The sequence below is a fragment of the Chionomys nivalis genome, chromosome 6, assembly GCF_950005125.1.
Source record: "Chionomys nivalis chromosome 6, mChiNiv1.1, whole genome shotgun sequence".
Lineage (NCBI taxonomy): Eukaryota > Metazoa > Chordata > Mammalia > Rodentia > Cricetidae > Chionomys > Chionomys nivalis.
In genome coordinates, this window is record NC_080091.1 from 8,734,989 (window position 1) to 8,757,236 (window position 22,248).

Genomic DNA, 22,248 nt, shown 5'->3' on the forward strand with positions numbered 1-22,248 from the left:
AGTCTTCACTTAATAAGTTGCAGAGAATATCCCGAATGTCCTGACTATGGCCATTGTGTCCTGGAAAATTAAAATCATTATTACTCACACAGATGAAGTCAATCCTTATATCTATACTGTGATGTTTTTAGGTGAAAATGAACTAGAAAAATAGAAATCATGGGGTTGGACAGACAGCTCAGCGGTTATCACTTCAGCTGCTCTTCCAGAGGACTAGGATTTAATTCCTAGAACCCATACAGCAGTTCACAGTTCTCTGTAACTCCAATTTCCAGGGATCTGTCAGGCTTTTTTGACCTTGAAATGAGAAATGCATATAATGTACAGACGTCCATGCAGCAAAACACTCATACACATGAGATAATAAAATAATTCTTTTAACATACATACACATATATTAAAATAATGAAAATGTTGAGTGCTTTTATCATGTTTAAGAAATATATGCATGTTTTTTTTTCTAATAATATATCAAATCTCTTGTCCATTTTCGGCTTTCACCTTCAACATTTCTATGATATAGATATTTATTCTTTTCGGTAAAATATTTTCAAAATTTTTTATAGTCACTAATAGTTTTGGTGTTGCCTTAAAATTTTAAGTGCAATAAATTTATTATTATTTCTTCTTTGTATTAGATCTGGTGGGTTATCTGTATGTTAATATTTCTTTTAATTTTGAGATTATATTATAGTCATATCATTTCTCCCTTCTCTTCTCTGAACACTGCCATAATTCCTCTTATTCTCATGGTCTCTTTTTCATTAATTATTGTTATATATGTATATATGCTGGGAGCCGATTCGAGTGGCCGCCATTACATGATGGCACTTCGCCCCGGCCTCGCTTGGTGAACAATTCCATATTAGGCAATGCAGTGGAACCGTGCCTCTCACATGCGCAGTGGCGATGATGTGCTTAGGGCCAATCCCGTGGCCAGGAGCATCGGCAGGCGCACATCGGCCAATCCAGGCATGACTTGTTTCCTTACCCCCTATATAAGCAGCCGCCACTTGGCGCTCAGGGCCCCTCGCTTCTGCTCTCCCTTCAACCAAGAGGCTCCAATAAAGTGTGATTTGCAGAAGAATCCTCGACTTGTGGTCGTCCTTCCCTGCTGGTCAGGGAGTGTGCCACAACTGGTGCCGAAAACCCGGGAAGCTGGGACAAGCTTTGGTACCGAGTGAGGGGCCAAAGAGGATTCAGAACTCGACACGCGGAGTGGCAACATCGGTGAGTGAGTCTCCCAGGTATGATGATTGCTGAGGTTGCACCTGAGGTATTTTGCTTGACCTTTGTGGCCCTCACGATTGTTGGTTTTCTGTGCTGCTTTTGGTTGCACTGGGAAGGGAGGAGGGCACTGCAAGCACACCAGGACAGCCTATCAGAGTCGGATTTGAAAGGGGGGGGGACTTAGGCAGGTCTAGACCGAAAAGAATAAAGATAAAAAAGGACAGTAAAAAGGAAAAGGATAACAAGATAAAGGGTATACCTAGAGAAGAAACTCAAGAGAATCCTCAATGGGAGGAAGGGGATGAAAAGGAGAAAAACCGGCTTTACCTACTCCTCACAGAGTTCATTGACTTAGATTTGTCGGACGATGAACTCAGCTCACAGGAAGAGGGGGAGCTAGAGGAGGAGGCTGCTAAGTATGAGGAAGAAAGGTGTGAGCGGGACTATCACTGTCCCCCAGCCTATAACCCACCCAGTGCTTGAGCACCGATGGAGGGTGTGTCTCGCCCCTCGGCACCACCATTAGGTGCACAAGCGGCTGAACCAGGAAGGGGTTGCCATTATATCAGCCAGAGTACTTGGGAACGCTTAGCCTCAGCATACCCGGTGATGGAGGATCCCGTCACCCATCATAGGTGGTATGAGCCAGTGCCATATACACAACTAAAAGATCTGGTAATAGCAGTTAAGGATTTTGGGACTACTGCAGATTATCCAATCGCCCTCCTGCGCAGACTTTGCACCTCAGTGCTGACGCCTACAGATTGGACAGAGATGGACAGGGCCTGCTTGACTCGGGGACAGTTTCTGGATTTCAAGTCTCTGGTTGCTGATAGAGCCCATACCCAGGCTAGAGTTAATGCTCAAAATGGTCATCATGATTGGACAGCTGATATGCTTCTGGGACAAGGACAGTTCGCTGGCAACCAGGTTGGATTCCCTCTAGAGGTCTATCAGCAGATAAGTAATATTCACTACAAGGCCTGGAAGGCACTCCCCAATAAGGGGGAGGTAGCTGGCAATCTAACCCAAGGTCAGGGGATTGTGGAGAGGGCAAATAGAAGCCTTAAAGAACTCCTACAGAAACAGAAAGGGGGAATAGTGGAGACAGCTTCCCCCAGGAACAGAGTTGCACTGGAACTCTTTACTTTTAACTTTTTGATAGTTGACGGCCGGGGCAGGACAGCTGCTGATCAGCATGCTGCAATGACCCTTGAAGATAAAGGAGAGGCCGTCATGTGGAAGGATGTGTTGGATAACAAATGGTATGGCCCAGATCCTGTTATCAGAAGATCCAGGGGAGCTATTTGTGTTTTCCCGCAGGGTCAAGAGGTGCCTCACTGGGTTCCGTGCCGATTGACAAGAACCATTAAGGATGATTCAATTGCTCCCCAGCCAATGGAGGAAGGCCATGATCCGGTCGAAGATGACGCCACTGCTGTTCCTGATGATGATGGCGATGACAATCCGGATTCTGGTGGAGCAGAGATGGGGAATACTGTCTGCCTTCCCTAAGCCGATTCCTGTTCACCACAATGCCGCGGTTTTCCCCTGCTTTTTTATTACCAACAAGGATTTGGGCCTCCCCATGTTACAGGCTTTTTGGTTCAGTGGAACCTTCTTAAAATCTGCTAATGCCCTATAATAAATGGCTCCTCTGCGGGGTTAATGGCAGTTGTTCTGATCTCTCCCCTTTTTGTGTTACTTCAGGGAGGGCAGGCTGGACAGAGCAACTTTAGCTGTGCTACCAATACCACTAATAAGTGCAAAGTGAGTAATGGTACAGGCTATTCTGGGCCTCAATGGGCCCCTGCTAATTTCACTGGAGGCTGCAACAAAAGGTTTTCGGATATCAGGAATGTTTTTTGCATGCTGCATAGGAGGATGTATAGTCTGCCTTTGGCTAATATGCCGCCTCAGAGCTCAGACATCTCGAGATAAGGTTGCGGTTCTACAAGCATTAGCCACTTTGGAGAATGGCGATTCACCCCAAGTATGGTTAAAAGGCCAGTAGGTTTGTTCCTTGCATAGCCTTTGCACTCTCAGGGAGAAATTCTCCATTGCATTGAGGAAGGTATGCATTTTGACTCTGAGTACTGCCTTTGCACCTCCCAGGAGTTTATTCCATTGCACGGGAGAAGGAGTACCAGTAGTTTTGGGCCTCCTTTGATCGGTCCTCGCATCATGAGGTGGGACCTGAATGGGAGTAAGACCTTCTCACTGCCCTACAGAGAAAAACAAAAAGGGGGTACTGCTGGGAGCCAATTTGCGTGGCCGCCATTACAAGATGGTGCTTCGCCCCAGCCTCGCTTGGTGAACAATTCCATATTAGGCAACGCAGTGGAACCGTGCCTCTCGCATGCACAGTGGCGATGATGTGCTTAGGGCCAATCCCATGGCCAGGATCATCGGCAGGTGTGGATCAGCCAATCCAGGCATGACTCGTTTCCTTACCCCCTATATAAGCAGCCGCCGCTTGGTGCTCGGGGCCCCTCGCTTCTGCTCTCCCTTCAACTAAGAGGCTCCAATAAAGCGTGATTTGCAGAAGAATCCTCGACTTGTGGTAATCCTTCCCTGCTGGTCAGGGAGTGCGCCGCATATATATTCCTAAATATAACATAGTCTGTACAGAAAACTACAATCAATTGAAATACAGAGCTATGGAGCCCAGTCTCAGTGGACACATCTACAAAACAACTCCTACACCTAAGGCTCAGGGAATATTCCAGAAGAGGGGGTGTAAAGAATGTAAGAGCAAGGAGACTATGGATTTTGCCTTGTCTATCCCTTAGTAAAGTCAGAATCTTTACACGTAAAGCCTCATCAATACGACTGCCCAAACTAGAGCTGAACAAGATCAATAACAAGAAACATGCAAAAGTGGACAGAGGAGAGCCCAGGATGCCTCAACTGTACACCTACACAAAGGGATACAGGCAACTCAGAAATACTGAAAGTAGGAGAAATAATCTCCAAGGAACAGCTCACCAATTATTTATCAAGTACTAGGTAGTCAGAACCTAAAACGTACATAAGAGTGACATTAGGCTAACTCATTGGTTTTTACCACAATGCATGGGTTGTTCATGGAGGATTAGACTTTTGTCTGGTTCAGAAAACAGGTCTCTTAATTTTCCATTTTTTAAATGCTTGGCCAGTTATCCCAACACTACTTGCAATGAAATGTTTATATCTTCCCTGATTTTATATTTTCTTTTGATAGAAACTTTTGCAATATACAATAGAAGGCTAAATAATGACAGTAAAATTATCTATTGCAGAAAAGGTATTTATAAGCTGAAAAAATAAACTAGAAGAGGCTATTATTGGGTTATTGATTTTAGCAAATACTTTCTTCTCAATTTCCTTTTCAGAAAAGTCAAAGTAAATTTGCAATCATTCTGATAATTTTGAATATAGTCACTATGTTTCCTTAGAGATATGCAAATCACCCCACTTATTAAACAAGAAACCAACTGTGGCTGAAATGAAAGGCATCGTGTTTCTTTGTTTAATGTGCTAATGTTGACATGCCATATAAAAGTTAGGTAGCTACTTTTATAATGCCTTTTAATATTATGAAAGACAGAAGACAATTGTTCATACCCATCAGCATCATTGATGGAATATGAGATGCACTTGAACAAGTTTATCTAGAGATACACTTCAGCTTTGCTTCCAGTTCAGAACCAAAAGGTGAGAGAGATAGAGACAGACTGGGTTTTCATTTCTACAAATACCATCTTCATATGATGAAGGCCTCTAGTACACGGAATTTTCATGATTATCTGCAGTTGTACCCACCATGCCCTTGTCTCTAGATTTTTGCCCCTTGAATAAGTAAGTAACTACCCCGCAGCTGCAAAGACTTCTAACATACCATGTAGTTGAAGAATGTCTGCTTCATTAGTCCCTGTAGGTGGTCAGACTCTGATTTAAGGAGAGAAGTTACTCAATTCAGTGGGGACATTATAACTTTCTTTCTTATGGTTTTCAACATGACAGAATAAAAGAACAAGATTCTTTATTGCTATGAATATTTTATCATTTTTAAAGTAATATTCCAAGACTGACCTTAAGTCCACATAATGACAAGGGGGATCCAGTGAAGTTAATGCTTACAGAACACCTACAGTCATGGGGAAAGACCTCAAGCAGAGATACATCAATTCCTATTAAAACCCCTTTTCCATCTATGAACAGAAGATGGAAACAGAAGGCCGATTCCCTCTTTGCTATTAGAAGTGGTCTGTGGCAGTCAGGCCATGAGCAGCAATAAGAAGACAGGAGTAGAAAACATACGTAGAACAAAAAAGAAAGAGATTGCACTGGTCTCTCTCAAAGTCTGAAATGTTGCAGATAGTTGTATTTGTCAATATAAACCTCAGAGAATAGAAGTTTATATTAAGTAATATTAATTGCACAGTAAGAGGTCATAAAGAAACTTATACATGATAAGGGGATGGTACTGGCCCATCATCTACACTCCTGGAAAAATATCAATGAACTTCGACTGAAGCCAATTCTTTCACAAATATGAAATTGTCAACTAAGGCACACAATGAAAAGCTTTTTATTTTGGCTCTCCTGCTTCTGTGACAGATAATCAGTAAACCTAGTTACCTAAAACAATGCAAAAATGGATTGAAAATTGAGACAAGTAAATTAAACCCTTGAATATTAAGTTATATAGTGACCAGAGATGTCACAGGTAGCTCCTATGAGTCAGTGCATTGATTTAAATGTGACGCCGCATATGCAATGAGAAAGCCGTAGTAACAGAGAACACTAATGTGATTTTCACACAAAATGTCGTTCCTACATATAGTGAACTAGAAGGCTTGGTCTTCTAAAGAACACATGCAAAGGAACACTCTAAATAAAGACCCTTGATTTACAAGAGGATGGTGATATGGCTTGGAGCATCTCCTTAACATGGGAGAGAACTAAGGGCAGGGTCTGCATCTCCATGGCAACGAATGCAAGCATCCTAAGGATCTGTACCTGTTTAACCTGGTTCTATTTGAAAAAGAATGAAAAGAGAAAATAAAGAATCGGTGAAGTTATGCTCTTGCTAGTTCTGTGTGCCAGTCATTGGATAAAAACAGAAGGGAAGAGAATTTGCTTATTTGCTTGAAAGTCAGTAGGTGAGATGAAGAAGGAAGATGGTTGATAGAAAACAATGAGATTAAAACTACAGGGAAAAAAAATATGATATATTTCTTGAAAGGAAGGCTACAAAGTGTGTTACCCTCTATGTCTGATTACAGATGGATATCTATTCCTTGTCAGCTTCCATTCCAATTTAGACATGATGTTTCCAGGCTGGAGTCATTTGTGACATATGTCATGATCTCTTTGAACAGAACACTCCACTGCAACTCTGCACTGTCCCAATTCTGCAAGATTTCTCTGCCACAGTCACCCTCACTATCTGGAAGGGAGTAAGTGAAAACTCCGATCTCCCTTGCGAAAACAATGACTGTTCGACAGTCAGAGGTCACTGTTGACTCTTCACTAGCCATTACAGACATGTGTGTATCAAGTTCATACATATCTATGCATGTTCAAATACGACTGTCTAGAAAGAAAACATTATTTGTGTGGAAGGAAGGCACTAGTTTGAAAGAATGGCTTAAATTCTGCAGGCAACTTTAATTTAAGAGCTGTGGTCATGTATCTGCTGTTTAGTATTCTTTTTACAGAGAACCTTGGGGAATTTCTCTTGTATAATCACAATGTATACAGTTAAATATTATGCATTTGTTACTTCACATGAAGTTCAACATTTCAGGGCCTAAGAATATTTGATGACTAAGCACTTAAAGAACACAAAAGGTTTGCTAGACAGGTCAATGTTGAGAAATGCCAATGTTGCTAATATTAACTAAGTTAAATAAGGATAAAATTAGAACCACAGCACAGGCTGAAACTGTCCTTTTAAAGACTGTACTCAGGAAGAAGACATACTGGCTCACACCACTTGGTTAGAAGAGATTGTATATCTTTAGAAAAAGAAAAAGTTACCAAATGTTTGAAAGAGACAAGAGTTGAAAAATGAATTAAACCAATTCAGGAAACAATGCAAAAGAGAAAATGTAGAAAGTTGACACAAAAGACAACATTACACACTTTCTCCATGTGGGTAGAATAGCAGAAAGCAATGAGCAAGAGCTTGGGATTAGGTAGGAGATACACAGCAGTGAGTAGATGGGAGAAATGGTCTCATGGTTATATGAGAGCAGAGAATATAACTCAACCTGATCCCATGCACCTTCCAATGTCTTATATACCAACAGAGTGACCCTTCCTGAGAATGCAATAACTCTGAACGTGAGATCTGTAAAACTGGTCTAGGATTTAATTGAGCTCATAAATATTTCCGTTTCTGATTTATCCCGTGTTATACAGTCTTTGTTTCCATGCTTCTGTAGTACAGTTTTTTTTTTTTTTTTTTTTTTTTTTTTTTTTTTGCTAAAGATTGCATTAGCCTTGGGGTATTATAGGCTTCAATATGAATTTTAGGTGCTTTTTTTTCTAGTTCTTTGAGAAACATACATGGAATGATTATGATCAGTAGGAATATAAACAGCTATATGAGAATGTGTGTGGTGGTTTTCAAAATAGGAAAGTAAAATTACAGTTTTTTTAGCTATACCAATTTATATCTATACTACAATACTCTAAGTCACCGTCCTCAGAGATATTTACACATCTGTGTGATGTTCCAATGAGCCGAGAAATAGATTGAACCTAGCTGCCTATGAACTGAAAAACATAGGAACAAAATTTGTTGATATACACAACAGAATTTTATTAAAATGTCTCAGCCTTGAGTGAAAATTTGACACAGCCTAGAGTCACCTAAGAAGAGTGTCTCAACTGTTGGATTGCCTAGATCAGAATGGCCTGTGGGCAGGTCCTTGAGGGGTAGTTAATTGATTTGGGAGGGTCCAGCCTACTGTGCACATCATCCACCATGTCCTGGACTGAATACTAACGGTAACTAAGCCTGAGCTTGGGAGAAAGCCAGCAAAACAATGTTCTTCCCTGGTTTCCAATTTAAGTTCCTGACCTGGTTTCTGTCAATGGTGAACTGCCATTTGTAAGCCGAAATAAACTATTTTCTCACTTAAATTACATTTTGCAAGTATTTTATGACAGCAATAGAAAGCAAGCTAGAATGTGAGGAAGAATAAAAACATCTTCAACCCTAACACTCAGAAGCCAGAGGCAGTTGGACTTCTAGGTTCAAAATCAGTCTGATCTGCACAGTGAATTCAAGGACAACCAGGGCTACACAGAGAAACTGTGTCTCTCAAACCCTCTCCCACACTAAAACAACCAATTATCAACCAACCAACCAAACAAGTTAATTAATTAATTAAAAGCTTGACATTTTCAGAAGAAGAATAAAATTGAAAACCATTATGTTAAGTGAAGTAAGTCTGACTCAGAGGGACAAATACCATGTGTATCATTTCATATACAGTTGTGTGTGTGTGCGTGTGTGTGTGTGTGTAGGAAAGGGCAGAAAGAAAAACTAAAGGCAATCCAATACACTTGACACAGAAGAAGTGGGAACTTTTAGGGGGAAATATTAGCTATGCAAACAGGTTGTGGGAATACCTGAGAGATGCTGGGGGAGGAAGATTAATTTGAACAAGTGTAGGGATGTATGAGAAAGAAAATGCCATAATGAAGCCCATTAGTTTGTATGCTCATTTAGAAAATTAATAAAGAGGAGTCCTTCAAAGGTAGTTCAGCATAGGAGCACATGCTGTATTTGCAGAACAAGGCATGGCTAGTTGAGAAGAGACTTGTCAGGGGAAAGGACAGTTGGAGAATGCTGGTCAGGGGGCACTAATCTTCAGTTGACAGAGGAAGACCTCTCATTATTGTACTATAGGGAGACCGGAAAAAGCTAGGGATAGCAAAGAATGTGACCAAAATATATTATATGAAAAATTAAAAAAAAAACAACTCTTAATGGTATTACATTACCTGGTGTCCTACAAGTTGCTATAGAGTTTTCCCTTATAAACAATCTGGTAAATGAATAAGAGGATGGAAATAGAAGCACAAAGGTCAGAGATATATAATTTTCCGCTTATATCTGAAGTTTGTCATTTAACTTTATAACCGGTTATTTTTCTGTGGGCTTGATGATTTCTTCTTTGATCAGATAAAATTGTTTGGTTTTATGTGCATTCTCAAAAACAGTCAAAGCGACTCATATGCCGGGCAGAGACCAGCGGGCAGATACACGCCCTGGGAAGAGACCGGCGAGCAGATATGGCGGAGATGGGGGCACAGACGCGGCGGATGTGGGATAGTCCAAGCATGAAACAGTGAAGCCCACACTGAGAGCAGATCGCCCCACTACAATTAAATCAAGTAGGTTTCTTGGGGCCTAACCTGAAGAGTGGGAGGCCTTTTATTGGCGAGGTCCTCTGGCAAACAGGGAGACTGGTCCTGTCCTTGAAGACCTTTCTGGGTGGGGAGAGTGTTCTCGGCCTGCTGCGGGACACAGTAAATGGAGCAGGGGCATTCCCTGACCCCCTTGACTCTCCGGTTAGTCTGCAAGGGCTGGTCCCCTCTGCTGGGGCTGCTCCTCCTCTACTGCAACCTCTCTCTCCCTGGCCCATCCCAGCTTGCACCCAGGGGCCTCCTTCACTCTCCCTCCCTTCCGCAGGGCCACGGGATCACCCAGTTTAGCCTGTTTGGGCTCTGGGTCGGAAGCTCGGGACAGAGAGCAGCGGGAGTTTCTCTGTTTTGGTGGCTGGCCTGAAGAGTGGTAGACCTTTTGTTGGCGAGCTCGCTGGCAAATGGGGAGCCTGGTCCTATTCCTGAAGACCTTTCTGAGTGGTGAGAGGGATCTCAGCCTGCTGCGGAAGCCAGGAAACGGAGTGAGGGCATCTTATAAGTGGGGCCCCTGGCCAGCAGGGAAACCTAATCCTGCTTCAAAAGATCCATTAGATAGCATCGATAGGAGAAGATGGGCAGGCGCCAAGGCAAGAATTCACCCAACAATCTGAAAAACAACATGAAAACACCAGATGATCTTACAACAGAAGGACTTGAACATCCTAACACAGAAGAAGTGGAAAAAATTGACTTTATGAAAGCAATAGAGTCCCTTAAACAACATGTAAAAAATGCCCTTATAGAAATGGATGAGAAGTATAACAAAAAGTTTGAAGAAATGAAGAAATGTATAAATGATACCCTGGAAAACCAAGAAAAAATGATCAAACAGGTAATGGAAACAGTTCAAGAATTGAAAACTGAAATGGAAGCAAGGAAGAAAACACAAACTGAGGACCAGCTGGATATGGAAAATCTAGGTCAATGAGCAGAGACTACAGAAACAAGCATAATAAATAGAATACAAGAGATAGAAGAAAGAATCTTGGATTCTGAGGACACCATAGAGAAAATAAATGCACTGATCAAAGAAAACAGTAAAGCCAAAAATTCTCATCACAAAACATTCAGAAAATAAGGGACAAAATAAAAAGGCCAAACCTAAGAATAATAGGGATAGAAGAAGAGTCACAGCTTAAAGGCCCAGAAAATATTTTTAACAAAATTATGAAAGAAAACTGTCCCAACATAAACAAAGATATTCCTTTGAATATTCAAGAAGCATACAGAACACCAAACAGACTGGATCAAAAAAAAAAAAAAACCATCCCCTCACCATATAATAATCAAAACACAAAATATACAGATAAAGAATATTAAGAGCTGCAAAGGAAAAAAGGGCATGTAACTTATAAAGGTAAACCGATCAGACTTACACCTGACTTCTCTATGGAAACCATGAAAGCCAGAAGGTCCTGGATAGAGGTACTGCATAAATTAAGACCATGGATGCAAACCCAAACTACTATACCCAGCCACTATCAATGGAGAAAACAAGACATTCCAGGATAAGAACAAATTTAAACAATACGTAGCCACAAATCCAACCCTACAGAAAGTAATAGAAGGAAAATCACAACCCAAGGAATCCAACATAGCCAACACTGCCTACAGTAACTCAGGCATCTAGCGACCCTTCACCAGCACAAGTCAAAGAAGGGAGACATACAAACTCTACCACCAAAAACAATAGGAATAACCGGAGTAAACAACCATTGGTCATTAATACACTTAATATTAATGGTCTCAATTCACCTATAAAAGTGCACAGGCTAAGAGATTGGATACGAAAAGAGGATCCAACATTCTGTTGTTTGCAAGAAACACATCTCAACTACAAAGACAAGCATCTACTTAGAGTAAAGGGTTGGGAAAAGGTTTTTCAAGCAAATGAGCCTAAGAAAAGACCAGGTGTGGCCATACTAATTTCTAACAAAACTGACTTCAAACTAAAATCAATCAGAAGAGATCGAGATGGACACTTTATACTCATAACAGGAACAATTCATCAGGATGAAGTCTCAATCCTGAATATCTATGCTCCTAATATAAAAGCACCCACTTATGTAAAAGAAATATTACTAGAACTTAAGGCAGACATCAAACTACACACACTAGTAGTAGGAGACTTCAACACACCTCTCTTACCAATGGACAGGTCAATCAAACAGAAACCTAATAGAGAATTAAGAGAATTGTTGGAGGTAATGAAGCAAATGGACTTAACAGACATCTATAGAACACTCCACCCAAATAGGAAAGAATATACCTTCTTCTCTGCAGCTCATGGAACCTTCTCAAAAATTGACCACATACTCTGAAACCTCCACAGATACAAAAAAATATCAGTGTCCACCTGTATCTTATCAGATCACCACAGATTAAAGTTAGAAGGCAACAACAATGCTACCCCCAGAAATCCAACAGACTCATGGAAATTGAACAGTCAACTACTGAACCACACCTGGGTAAAGGAAGAAATTAAGAAAGAAATTAAAGTATTCCTTGAATTTAATGAAAATAAAGAGAAAACATACTCAAACCTATGGGACACGATGAAAGCAGTACTAAGAGGAAAGTTCATAGCACTAAGTGCCCACTTAAAGAAAACGGAGAAAGCACACATTGGAGACTTAACAGTACACCTGAAAGCTCTAGAAAAAAAAGAAGCAGAAGTGTCCAGGAGGAGTAGAAGACTGGAAATAATCAAACTGAGGGCAGAAATCAACAAAATAGAAAAACAGAAAACAGTCCAAAGAATCAATGAAACAAGTAGTTGGTTCTTGGAGAAAATCAACAAGATCGACAAACCCCTATCCAAACTAATTAAAGGCAGAGAGAGAACACACTAATAAATAAGATCAGAAATGAAAAGGGGGACATAACCACAGACACAGAGGAAATTCAGAGAATCATTAGATCTTACTACAAAAGCCTGTATGCCACAAAAGTGGAAAATGCAAAAGAAATGGACATTTTTTTAGATAAGTACCATATACCAAAGCTAAACCAAGACCCAGGTGAATGATCTAAATAGACCTGTTAGTCGTGAAGAATTAGAAATTGTTATCAAAAATCTCCCTTCCAAAAAATGCCCAGGACCAGATGGTTTCAATGCAGAATTCTACCAGAACTTCCAAGAAGAGCTAATACCAATGTATTTCACAATATACTCTATAGAAACAGAAGAGTCATTGCCAAATTCCTTTTATGAAGCTACAGTTACCCTGATACCAAAACCACAAAAAAGACCCAACCAAGAAAGAGAATTACAGGCCTATCTCACTCATGAACATCGATGCAAAAATTCTCAATAAAATACTGGCAAACCAAATCCAAGAACACATTAGAAAAATTATCCATTATGATCAAGTAGGCTTCATCCCAGAGATGCAGGGCTGGTTTAACATATGAAAATCTATCAATGTAATCCATCATATAAATGAATTGAAAGAAAAAAAACATATGATCATTTCATTAGATGCTGAAAAAGCATTCGACAAAATTCAACACCCCTTTATGATAAAGGTCTTGGAGAGATTAGGGATACAAGGCTCATACCTATGTATAATAAAAGCTATTTACAGCAAGCCGACAGCTAACATTAAATTAAACGGAGAAAAACTTAAAGCCATTCCACTAAAATCAGGAACACGACAAGGATGTCCACTCTCTCCATGCTTCTTCAATATAGTGCTTGAAGTTCTAGCAATAGCAATAAGACAACATAAGGGGATCAAGGGGATTCGTATTGGAAAGGAAGAAGTTAAGTTTTTGTTATTTGCAGATGATATGATAGTATACATAAGTGACCCCAAAAACTCTACCAAAGAATTCCTACAGCTGATAAACACCTTTAGTAATGTGGCAGGATACAAGATCAACTTCAAAAAATCAGTTGCCTTCCTATACACTAAGGATATGGAAGCAGAGAGGGAAATCAGAGAAGCATTACATTTCACGATAGCCACAAATAGCATAAAATATCTTAGGGTAACTCTGACCAAGGAAGTGAAAGATCTATTTGACAAGAATTTTAAGTGATTGAAGAAAGAAATTGAAGAGGACGCCAGAAAATGGAAGGATCTCCCTTGCTCTTGGATTGGGAGGATCAACATCGTAAAAATGGCAATTCTACCAAAAGCAATCTATAGATTCAATGCAATCCCCATCAAAATACCATCAAAATTCTTCACAGATCTGGAGAAGACAATAATCAACTTTATATGGAAAAACAAAAAACCCAGGATAGCCAAAACAATCTTATACAATAAAGGATCATCTGGATGCATTACCATCCCTGACTTCAAACTCTATTACAGAGCTACAGCATTGAAAACAGCTTGGTATTGGCATAAAAACAGAGAAGTAGACCAATGGAATCGTATAGAAGACCCTGACTTTAACCCACAAACATGTGAACACCTCATTTTTGATAAAGGAGCTAAAAGTATACAATGGAAAAAAGAGAGCATCTTCAACAAATTGTGCTGGCAAAACTGGATGTCAATCTGTAGAAGAATGAAAATAGATCCATAACAATCACCATGCACAAAATTCAAGTCCAAATGGATTAAAGACCTCCGAACACACTGAACCTGATAGAAGAGTAAGTGGGAAGTATTTTACAACACATGGGCATAGGAGACGACTTCCTACGTATAATCCCAGCAGCACAGATATTAACAGCATCATTGAATAAATGGGACCTCCTGAGACTGAGAAGCTTCTGTAAAGCAAAGACACTGTCACTAAGACAAAAAGGCAACACACTGACTGGGAGAAGATCTTTACCAACCCCGCAACTGACAAAGGTCTGATCTCCAAAATATATAAAGAACTCAAGAAACTAGACCATAAAAGGCTAAGCAACCCAATTATAAAATTGGGCACTGAGCTGAACAGAGAATTCTCAACAGAAGAAGTTCAAATGGCCTAAAGACACTGAAGGTCATGCTCAACTTCCTTAGCCATCAGGAAAATGCGAATCAAGACAACTGTAAGATACCATCTTACACCTGTCAGAATGGCTAAAATCAAAAACACCAATGATAGCCTTTGCTGGACAGGTTGTGGAGAAAGGGGTACACTCATCCATTGCTGGTGGGAATGCAAACTTGTGCAACCACTTTGGAAAGCAGTGTGGCGGTTTCTCAGGAAATTAGGGATCAGCCTACCTCTGGACCCAGCAATACCACCCTTGGGAATATACCCAAGAGATGCCTTATCATACAACAAAAGTATATGCTCAACTATGTTCATAGCAGCATTGTTTGTAATAGCCAGAACCTGGAAACAACCTAGATGCCCTTCAATGGAAGAATGAATGAAGAAAGTATGAAATATATACATATTAGAGTACTACTCAGCAGTAAAAAACAATGACTTCTTGAATTTTGCATACAAATGGACGGAAATAGAAAACACTATCCTGAGTGAGGTAAGCCAGACCCAAAAAGAGGAACATGGGATGCACTCACTCATATTTGGTTTCTAGCCATAAATAAAGGACATTGAGCCTATAATTTGTGATTCTAGAGAATAAGAAGGTGAACCCAAGGAAAAACATATAGGCATCCTCCTGAACATTAAACTTCATCAGGCGATGAAAGGAGACAGAGACCCACATTGGAGCACCAGACTGAAATCTCAGGGTCCAAATCAGGAGCAGAAGGAGAGAGAGCACGAGCAAGAAACTCAGGTCCGAGAGGGGTGCACCCACACACTGAGACAATGGGGCTGTTCTATCGGGAACTCACCAAGGCCGGCTGGCCTGGGTCTGAAAAAGCATGGGATAAAACCGGACTCGCTGAACATAGCAGACAATGAGGACTACTGAGAACTCAAGAACAATGGCAATGGGTTTTTGATCCTACTGCACGTACTGGCTTTGTGGGAGCCTAGCAAGTTTGGATGCTCACATTACTAGACCGGGATGGAGGTGGGTGGTCCTTGGACTTCTCACAGGGCAGGGAACCCTGATTGCTCTTTGGGCTGACGAGGGAGGTGGACTTGATTGGGGGAGAGGGAGGGAAATGGGAGATGGTGGTGGGGAGGAGGCAGAAATCTTTAATATATAAATAAATTTAAAACAAACAAACAAACAAAAAACCAGTCAAAGCACAGAGGTTCCTGAAGAAATTTGACCTTGCACTGAAAATGGGTGTTTATTCCACACCCACAGGCTAACCAAGCCCAAGCTCTCCTAACTCTAACTCTGATGTGATCTCAAATGAACATGAGCTATAGTTTCCAAGAACATATTTCTTTCCATGATTATATATGACATAATATAGTAGTATTATATCTGGATCAGCATCAGTTTTATGACAACCTGATATTTTTTTCCATTAAACTAAAATTCAGACAAATGTGCGGATTCAGAATTTATCACAGCTTGTCATAGAAGTGGAATAAACTATCACTTCTTGGTCATCCAGTTTAACAGTAAATCAAATTTGCTATGATTTCACCCTTCCTTGCTCAATTTTATTAGAATTATCCACGAACTGAAACAAACCACCTGAGCAGTATAATGCTAGGCAGTTCTCCGAAGCCTAAGCCAATACACTTGGTATCTAAGGTATCTAGTTATCCTTAGTACTTAATTTTCAGGCAATGAGGTAAGAGTTGACTGGGATGACCAAAGAGGACCAGAAAGCATTTACCACACTTCAGTGATTTATAATAAAAAGACTGAGAGAAATTGACTGTTTTCCTTAGTAGATAGCAATTTTTTAAATGTGATGCTTCACATTGAGCTTTAGAACCAAAACAATGCTTTGTGTTTTTACAACTTCTTATTCAACCATGAAGACAAATCTTAATTATGTGATGTCCACAGGCCTTCAAAGATTTCGGGAGCCAAATGGGCTGTTGAAAGGTTATGTTATTGCTTTACATTAAAGTTGCAATTTTCTTTTCGCTTCAAGTGAGAACTTACTTAAGCAATGTGAACATTCTGGAAGGTGACATCCACAAAAAAGGTACTTGTAGATTTGGGTAGTAAGCGATGAATTAATAATCTTTCCTTGGGAAGTCAGGTTCTAGGACCTTGAAGACAAAGCCAAACACACCATTAGTTTTCTGTGAAATGTCTCCAGGAGACTTCAAACGCATCTCTAAGGAAGCAGTTAAAAGGTTTAAATTAGGTTCTCTAAAATTCTTTCTTGACTAAAACCTTAGGAACTGACGTCTCCCTACATTTCAGTATTCTAAGCTGTAGTTACTGGTTTCCACCTCTGCAGCAGCCTGCCTCTGCCACCATGGCAGTTATTTTATTGCAAAAGCAGTGCTGGGGTTGTCAGTATAGACCCATACTGCTGAACTGATTCATTTTTCCTGGTTTCTTCTGTGTGTGTGTGTGTGTGTGTGTGTGTGTGTGTGTGTGTGTGTGTGTGTGATATGTATATGTGTGCATGAGCAGACATACTTCTATGTCCACATATGAAGGACAGAGATTGAATTAAAGTATCATCTTTCATCTTCCTCCTCTTATTTTTTGCTGTAGGGTCTCTTTATCGAACCTAATGCTAGAAGTCTCTGCCTATCTCCACCTTTGATGGAATCTCAAGCTGGCACTATTGAATTCAACTTTTATGAGGAACATGGGATTCAAAATCAAGTACTCTATCCAATGAGCCATCTCACTAACCCCATAGCCAAACACTTTACTAAAAATATTTATTTTATGAGTTTGTGTGTATCTGGATTTCAGATGCCACATATGTGCCGGTACCAGCAGAGGCCAAAAAGAATATAAAATGTTGAGCTGGAGTTATATACAGTCATAAGTCACATAAAAGAGGTTATGGGAGCTGAATGTGGGTTTCCCAAGAATTAAATGATTAAGTAAGTAAGTAATTGAACCATCTTTTCAGCCCTACTGCCTATAGCTGTTTTTAGTTAGTGTTATCTCACTTTTAGCAGAATTGTAATGCAATTAGTTCCACAAAGATAAGTGCTTCAGCATCCTAGAGATAGACTAAGCATTCACTGTGGTTTACTTCTCTTATCTTACTTCAGGCTTTCTTTAATTGAGAATCTGAAGGGAAATTCAGTAAGAGTTCCATAAAATACAAGTTTTTACATGATGAAGTAAATATAATTAATATGCATATTTATCAGGATTGTTTTCTTTCATTTAACAAATTAAAATTGTGTAGTATATAATTATTTTCATTCAACAAAGGTCACTTAACAAACCACTTTGTTGTTGGATATTTTTTTGGTGTTTTCTGTTTTGTTTGTTTCTATGTTTGTTTGTTTTGTTCTGAAGGATCAAAACATGTGAGAGAAAGTTGGATTTAAAAAATCATCATTAGATTTAACTGGTCAGATCACAGAAGGAGATGGAAATTGCCACTATACACAGTTCCACGCCCTGACCAACTCTCATTATGAAATTGATCAAAACATTTTACCAATAACTATACATTTCAGGATATTTCATTTAACAGTTGTCATCTTTTTCATATATGACATACTAAAGATCATGTTCAAACTATGTGTTTTTACTTATCTGTCATTCGTCCTTTCTAAATATCTGTGTAGAATGTGTCCAGGGCTAGCACCCTCATAGAACTACCAGAGGAATCTGCTGATTTGTAAAATGGAATGTGTCAACAAGCAGGGGATCACCTCTCAGGATGGAAAAGGAAAAAGAGGAACATTGATGAGCATTTGTTGGGGATCAGGCCTATGGTGAATCTCTAACAAGGTATCATCTGTAGCTTTGCAAAGGATCATGATATAATAATTGGGGATTGAGCCTATGTGGTTAAACTTATATTGAAACCTGATAAAGGTTCCTGCAATGACAGTGCAGTCTTCTTACTACTATTGAGCTTTCTTTCACTGTACTAATTGCATGCAACAGATAACCCACATAAGAAGATGAAAGCATAGTTGTGAAGATTTCAGTCCAGAGTTGGTTGACCTAATTCTCTTGAGCTTACGGCAACACTGTACAACACAACTGGATCACACCACAGAGCAGAGCCACTCATTTTGTGTCTGCTATACAAAGAGAGGAACAGGAAATGTTAGGTCTCACAGTCTTATTCAAACCCACCCTGCATTATCAGAAACACTTCCATCAGGCTCCCCTTCTTGTCATTTTGGTTTTGAGCCTCACCGTTAATGACTTAGTTACTCTTTTCAATTTTCGGACACCTCACACCCGCAACAACTGAAGACCAGCCCTTTAATACATAGGCTTTGACCATCATTCCAGAGTCAATAACAGAAACAGGCAGAATTGTTACCACAGGAAAGCTATATTGTTGATCAACAGGCTGTACATGGGAAACAGTTAAAATCTCAAATCTCTGTAGTTCCAATAATTCTTTCCCACTAATATACAATCTACCTCCCATCTGTGGGAACTTCTAGGTCAGTAGCAGCTGAAGTCACGAACCATGTAGCTCTTCACAGGCATTCATTTTATGATTTTTTGTTTTATTGTAATATCATTTGCTAGATAATTAGACATAGAATCAGTGGCAAACAGAATTTAACCATTGCCTCCCCTGTCACTGCTACACAGCTGGGCTTGGATACAGCCCAAGTTCTTTCTCTATTATAGGACATTTTATCAGTTCAGGATATTGTGTTAATTTAAATGCTTCTCTTCTGAATGTTCAAATTTCATAATCCCTTGGCTGATAGATGTTGCATAGTTGGAATGTTCTGCTGGAGTACAGCTCTAGCAGGGTTCTGAGTCAAGAGGCAGATGAGAAATTGGCAAAAATGAAGAGTCTGACTACTGATTGTCTTTCAGATGGCATCAGATAACTCAAGCTGCTCTCATTTATACACGTTCTAATGTATTCAAGCATGAGCAGGTGTGATACATCTTCCTTAATCATTTCCCATGAATCATTAACATTTAACCATTTTGGCTTCTTTTGCTATTCTCTTAACATCATTGACCTTTACCCCATATCATTAAATTTTATACCGAATGCCAAAAAATAATATCTAATCATCTTTACCTATGGATGAGGGTGTGAAAAAAGAATGGGGTACTGAATGCTTTCTCTAGCTTGCCTAATAATGGTGAAGTAAATCTGAGGTTTTTCATAGTTGACAAAGTCACAGAGAGCTGAACTTCAAAAGAATATGAAGATATCCTGTCAACATGGTTAGACATGACTAGCATTAAAAAAAGAAATCTAAATTAACCGGGAAAAGAAAGATAAGGAAAAACTTATGTTAAGAAAACCTTCCTTTCCCCCCTAAACCAGAATTGTTTTCTTAAAAGATGTCTATTTATTTTTAAAACTGTGTACCCGTGAGTTAATGTACACTGAGTCCATGCCTAAAGAGGGCAGGTGAGGCTTCTTGATCTCTTGGAACTGAAGTTGGAAGTAGTTGTGAGCTGCCATGTAGATGATAGGAACAAACTCTGGATTTTCTGAAAGAGCCATAATGGCTCTTATATAGCAGAGCCATCCCTGTGGCACACAGTTTGGTTCGTTGGTGGTGATGATTAGCCTGTATTGCTGAACAGGTTTTGCAAATTTCTTAGTATTTAATGCTATAGATTTGACGATTTGCCTAGAATAGAAATCCTTTCTGTTAAGGTTCAGGAGTTAAGTAACAGCAAATTACATCCAAAGGAAGTACTTAACTAAATCTGACTCTATAATTTAATATGCAAATCAGGATACTTCTCAAAGCAATAAATGACCCTGCTTGTTATTTGACTGTGATAATCAGCCCACACAGGAAAGTAATGAGAACCCAGAATAGGTAGTCCTTCTGTGCCCAGAGTTTTAATCTTGGGAAGATTAACAGCTGTAGGAACTACTATTAAGTGCCATACTCTGCAAACAGTAGAGGGTCCAGGCCCAGGGTTCCATATTCCAGGTGTTACAGATGAAACAACATTCAATCCCAATCTTCTGTCTAAAACTTTTAAAAGTCTTTATATCAGTCATATTACTATTTTTATAACAACTGTAAAGCCCATGTTGTATTAACTTTACAGATGAGCAAAATGGAAATGAATAAGTCACCCAGAACCCCTGTACTCTTCTTACAGCTTGCTGGTAATAGGATTTGCTAAAATATGTGAAACCTTTTGCTCTGGTTCATGATCTTGGTAATCACACAGTAGCTTCCCCTTCAATACGATTTCTATTCATGTCCTTACTCAGGAGATAGGAGCATCTGAAGATTCAGCATATCTCCTAAGAATGTATTCCTTTTTGATTGCATGAAAATTACACGGGGACTGGGATCATTCACAGGAAGTTTCCAATGACAGATTGTGTAAACCCGAACTTCACCACTGGAGAGTTTTATTTTGAATTGCAAAATGAATTAGTCTTAGAATGTCATTAATAAGTTTATTATTCATGCTTCAAGTGCTCCCACTCACTGAAAATTCAAAATTCCATCCCCAACAAAATCACACAGTGGATAAATTTGACCTATTAATCAACGTAACGCAGAGATCTAAGCACTCACCTCTAAAACAGCCTTTGAAAAGGAAAATTAGATCAATTTCAGTTTTTAAATTTCATCAGGAGTGAAGCAAAATGTGTGTTTACCTTTCTTGAACTCATGATAATTTTTAAATTAAGTTTGAAATATTTATATGCTCTGCATTAAAATTGAGACCTGAGTATGCAAATCATCCAGGGAAGAAGAGAATGCCTAGTGAAGAGAGATAATCTGGAGGAAAGGCAGCTGGTGAATGCATTAACTTTAAATATTTATCAGGACTATAGTGCTATCGTAGGGTTTTAGGTACTCCATTCTATATTAGATAAGTATCGAAAGATCAATGCTAAAATGGTGAATACTAAGAGATCATATCATGTGTCAGTTTTAGGTAAAAGTATTTCCTTTCTAATCTATAATTTAAAATTAAAAGAAACAACAAAGTTTAATGCTTTTGTTTCTTTATGTATCTAAGTAATTTTTTCTTCAATTAAGAAGAAATAGTAATTTAATAAACATGTGAGTATTTCCTTTGGTTAGAGATAGACACATAGATTAGGTAGATTGATAGACAACAGGTATATAGATAGATGCATACACACATACATGTATACACACACACACACACACATATATATATATACAGAGGGAGATGGAAAGATGACAGATAATTGTTAAATTATGGACACACACACACATATATGGAGCTAAGCAGATGACATATAAATGCTAAAAATTAATAGATAGATGCTAGTTAGTTACAAATAGCAGTTCATGATAGATGTTAGGTATAGATACATAAGTGATAGATGGACGAAAGATGAATGATGATAGATGGCAAACATATGGTCATAGAGATCATGATAATTACCTCTGTGGTAAGTGAATCAGTGTACATGTTTTCATGTGATTTCTCACTACTACACTGTGATTCACATTCGGGTCAATCCTAGGACAGCAACAAACTGCGTAAACTGAGTACTGTTGACTTTCAATGTGATTGACTGGAAAAGAGTTTATGAGCTAGCAAAGTTCATCCTTGAGTGTATCTTCAGAGAGCATTTACTAAGGGGTAAGGAATTATCATACCTGTAAGTGATACCATCTCCCAGGCTGGGGCTGGGGTCCAGGATGGAAACA